A 5092-nucleotide genomic window follows, 5' to 3' on the forward strand; every position below is an offset into this window, starting at 1 on the left:
GTATATGCTCATAGGGTATCAAGTCTCTTCTTGGTAACCTGCTATCCTTCCTCTGAGTGCCACCAGGCCTCCCCATCGAGGGGACATGGTCAAATATGGGGCACTAGGGTTCAAGTGAAAGTCATAACCCACTCTCCACTCAACTGTGAAGAATGTCCTGTTCATTGGCTAGATCTGGGTAGGGGTTCAAAGTTTACCGCCTGTATTGTCCTTGGCTGATGCCATAGTTTGAGCCCAAATCTGCCTATCATAATGTTCTTCGGACCCTCTGGATCCTTCTACTTTGCCATTCTCCCATGCTTATCTCATCTAGAGTCCCAATAGGATGTCCTCCTCTCTGCCCCAGTTTCCTGGTAAGTGAAGACTTTCATGGGACATGCCCCTTGGGCTAGTATGCAGATATAAGTGAGTATATACCATTTGACTCTTTCTGCTTCTGGGTTAACTCACTCATTATGATCATTTCTAGTTCAATCCATTTGTCCACAAATTTTGGGAATTCCTTGTTTTTAATAGTAGCTTGTATTTTAATAGAGGACTTTTAAAAGCCCATCAAGTCAGCTGGGATATAAAGGAATAACTAAATAAAAATTTAAAAAGTCCATCAAGTCCCTTATCTGAAGGAAACAAACTGGACTGTGGGATGATGGCCATTCCAGCTTTTATCTTCAGTCAGAGTGTCTCCTCCAGCCAGAGGGTCCATCTGCCTTAATGGGACTGAATCTGTACAGTCGCATCACGGTGAGAACCTGTCCTAAGTATTTTCCACTGACTAGTTTTGGTTGCTGCCCTTGTCTCATTTCTTTCCCTTTCCAGTCATTCACATTCTTAATTAAGGTTGTAGGAACCTGACAAACACTTGGCAGGGAACGAGTCTGTCCTGTTATGAATCCTTTGGAGGGACTCCTGACATTTAAATATGCTTTTTCCAAAACACACATTGTGCACTGTAGCTGTGTTTTCCTCTTCAAAGTTGCTAATAACTGGTCAGTGCTCTTAATATTGCAATTTAGATTAATCTAAGATACAATGTATTAAGTACTTTTAGGGCCAGAGAACACATATATGCCTGTTATATTGAAACTGTATACAATAATATTGCCATTTATTGATTGTTTTAGTTCACAAGTTAGCAATAGTAAATAATTTATGACTTTACTCATTATCATAAATATTAAAAACCTAATTAGCTTTATACTGTGGAAATCTCTTTGCTGATCAGAATTCATAGGAAAGCCTACTAAAATTAATCCTCAATATTTTAAATATGCTCATTGTTAAATTATGTTTAATGTTACCAGTTATTTGAAAGTCAAATATTTTAAAGTATTCTTTTCTCTGAGAGTTAGTAGAACGTTTCTCTGAGCATAAACTCCAGAGTTTCAGGTTGTTCCTTTCTCCCTTTTGAGCATAAAGTGCTTGCTTTAGATTTTAATATCACTCCAAATAGGCACGCGTTGGAAGTGTTTTAATGCGTTGTTATGCTGCAAATGTGGAGTGCAGAGGCACTGGAATGTATCGTTGTGATCTAATTCAAATAGCTCACTCTCACAGATAAGAGATATTTTCACAAGCTTTGCCTATTAACCTCAGTCATAAGCCCTCATTTTGTCATATTCATTGTTGATGAGAGAACTCTGATAGGCTTAGTAAAATTTCTTTACCTATTACAGAGCCAGGCCATCTCCTCTGGAGAAGGTACAACCTGCTAAACTCCATTGTCACCACAAGTCTTCAGAAAACTCTCATCATGTGATTTGTAAACTATAGTACGTAGCAGTTTTGTTGCCTCCACTTTAGAAATGACTCACAAAAGCAGCAGGCAGAGTGTTATCGTTTTTCAGGAGAGCATGAAGACTAGACGTAAGATATAAAGTACTGGTGAGTCCATATCATGCTAATGTGCAAATAGTTCCTTGAAATATAGCAAGATAAAAGTAGACAAAAGGTTAACCCACTGACGAGCCAGCAGCAGGCTAATGTGTGAGTGGTTCCTCAGGGCCAGCGTGACACTGTTGCATACTTTTCTCTCCTACTGTCCCTTCCTCTTGATGTGAACTTGTCCTAGTAGCTGACAACAGGATCCAGAGATCTGAGGTAGTCAGAGTTATCGTTTTCTGTCATTAATTATGTAAAAAAATCTGTCACTGTGTTTTCAATAATTTTTTATTGCTATTAGAAAGTTACTTAATGCTTTATATATCTCTTGCATTTGAATGGAAAGTCAGGTATTGCACCCTCTGGGCTGGCCATGGACATGGGAGAATCATGTCACTTGATTATAAGGGGTAGGGGCGTGGCCCCAGCTCCTGCACAGCATGGGGAGCCTATGGTATAGACCGCCTGGTTCACTTACAGTCTAGAGGCTGGTGGCCTGAGAGGGTGGGTGTGGTGTGTGGCCGTGAGGCATGCTGGTTTTGTAAGGCACTGAAAGTTGCTGTGTTTGGGGCACCGCTGTGGCCTCACACCTGAGCCCTTCAAGGCATGGTGCCGGGCCTGACTGGACCTCTGTGGCCTAAGCCGTCTCTCTTGCCACAGCAAGGTGGGCTAGATTTAATTTTTTAAAAACAGGCAAAGTGGACTCTTTAAAAAAAAATCTCTGGTGTGTAAGGTCACTTCAGGATTTTTTTTTAGACAAGGTTTCTCTGTGAATCTTGGCTGTCCTAGATTCACTTTGTAGACCAGGCTGGCCTCGAACTCATAGCGATCCGCCTGCTTCTGCCTCCCAAGTGCTGGGATTAAAGGTGTGCGCCACCATGCCCGCCTTCACTTCAGGTGCTTTTAAAAAGGGCTTTTCGGGAATGGTGGAAGCTGTCGCAGGCCCACGGGCATCGACAATGGGCTTGGAGAAGGACAGGAAGAAGTGGTGGGTCCCGCCCAGGTCATGGTTATGCAGTCCAGGAAGCGCTTCCATCGCCTCCTCTACAAAGCCCATCTTGCAGTTTTTTTGGGAGAACGTGACACGTCTTTGACCACTCCGTCCTTGCTGGAGAAGATTTTCTTGAGGCGCTCCTCTGACACGGAGGCGGGATGTTGGAGAGGTGCAGGGTGGCTGAGGGAGCAAGATGTCCTGGAAATTCTTGGAACCAGGGTTCTTGAAGGGATGCAGCGGTGAGCTACCATAGTCCTTGGTCAGGCCTGGTCCTCCTGTCCCTCACGAGGCAGCGGCACATGCTGATGCTTTGACAGCGCGATCGCGCTGACTTCCCATGCAGTTTGTGCCTGTTCAGGTGGCTCACGGCCAGCTGGGCCTGGCTGCTGTCTGCCATCTGTACGAGTGCAGTCTCCTTCTTATTAAACAGGCTCCTCACCTGCTACGTATCACCATAGACACCGAAGAGACTAAAGAGGCTTTGGTGTGTGACTCTCTCAGGGTTCAGGTTGCTGACCAAAAGTATGGAATATCCGGCCCTGCCAGGCCTGAGATGGCAATGCAGCCGTCTGCAGCTGTGATAGCGGCAGATGGTATGCACAGGTGGGCCAGGGCTCCATGGGCAGTAGGTACAGAGAGGCCTGCATCCTGAGGGATAGCACAGGTAGGAGGTACCCGGTTCCTGAATACGGAGAGGCTGACATTATGCCGGGCTCACCAAAGGCTGCTGCTGTGGTCTGATCCAGCGAAGGCGGGCTGTCTCCAGAGGGCAGTGCAGGCCGAGTGTAATCTCTGCTCTTGTCGTTATTGTATTCGACATGGAGACTGGTGAGCTCCGAGAAGTCGATGCACAGCGTACAGCATGCATTGTAGATGTTCTGGCTGTCCAGCTACAGCTCGGCATGCTGTGTGCTCACAGGGTCAGCATACTGAAGCAGCCTTGGAACTGGTTGTTCTTGGTGAATGTGATGATCTTCAGGACTGTGCCAAACTTAGGGACGATTTGGTGCAACATGTCCAGGGTTTTCCACAATGATCCTGAGCACTGGGCTCGGGCCTGGCGTTGCTGTTCCTACATCCACAGCAGCGGCGGAGGGAGCCAAGGCCAGGTTTCCGGACAGCGCAGAGTTTATGGCTTGCAGCGGCCCATACCTGGTTGGGCAAGCTGTCGGTGTACTGGTGATTGGAGTCCTGGATATAACTGGGCTGTCCATGGGCACTGACCTTGGTATTGGCAGCCTCATCCATGTTCATTTCAATGAAGTACTGGCTCTTCCCCTTCAGCATAGGGAGGTTGGCGACTGTCTCAAAGGGTAACTCCAGTGAGATGAACTCTCAGTAACATCACCAGGTAACTTGTGAACATGTAAGGCTCTGAAAGGGACTCCTGTGCTCCTGTTGTCACCTTTGAACTTCTTGCTGTCATTTCCATTGGCTTTTGAGGCTGAGCTGCTCATGACGAAGGAGCCATTGCTGACACATGTGGAGAAGAGCTCATTGGATCCTGGTACAAGAGCTTTTGTACAGCCTGCTATGTCTGGGACGATGCTGTCCCATGGCACACAGAGCCGACCCATGGGGGACGGAGTGGAGGTGTAGGAATCTTCCATAATGCTTTTCTGCTTTACTTTCTTTCTTTTATTTAGAATGTTCACTAATCGATAATTGCTGGCTTATAACAGTTAATATATGATTTTTTTCCATCTCTAAAATGGAGCAAAGCCAAAACAAAATCAGTGTTAAGCACAGTTTGGGATGTGGTTCTTTTGCCTTTAGCATGCGATGTGACGTTCTCCTGATGCTGGGAGGTGGCAGCAAACAACATTTCCCACTCAGACAGGTGCTGAAGATGGGAGATGATGGGCTCTAGTGGAGTGTTCTGAGCTCTGAAGTCCCGAGGGTCAGGCGTGTTACATGAGCTTTCAACTGATCATAGGTACGATTTATGATATATTTGTTGAGATGTTACCTCATAAGAAAATGAATATTGTCTGGCTTTTTCTACTAAGACCTGTTGGGAAGCCTCAGTGAAATAGAAATGGAACATAATCACTGTAAAATATTTTGATCATCGCAGAAGAGATGTTCTTAAAAATAAAAGCATTTGCCATTTAAAACTTCTGCATAGCCCTTAGGAGATCAAATGCCTATCCCGAATTTAATAAGATCTTGCAGTGAGCATGACTCAGCTTATGTCCGAGGGCACAAAGACGCTACCTA

The 5092-nt window shown here is 45.5% G+C and overlaps 1 pseudogene; it reads right to left on the reverse strand.

The window, feature by feature from the left end:
• Window positions 1-1830: 1830 nt before the first annotated feature.
• LOC127196119 (polypyrimidine tract-binding protein 1-like) lies at window positions 1831-4459 on the reverse strand (annotated as a pseudogene).
• Between the last annotated feature and the right edge of the window lie 633 nt (window positions 4460-5092).

The sequence above is a fragment of the Acomys russatus genome, chromosome 12 (assembly GCF_903995435.1).
Source record: "Acomys russatus chromosome 12, mAcoRus1.1, whole genome shotgun sequence".
NCBI classification, from domain to species: domain Eukaryota; kingdom Metazoa; phylum Chordata; class Mammalia; order Rodentia; family Muridae; genus Acomys; species Acomys russatus.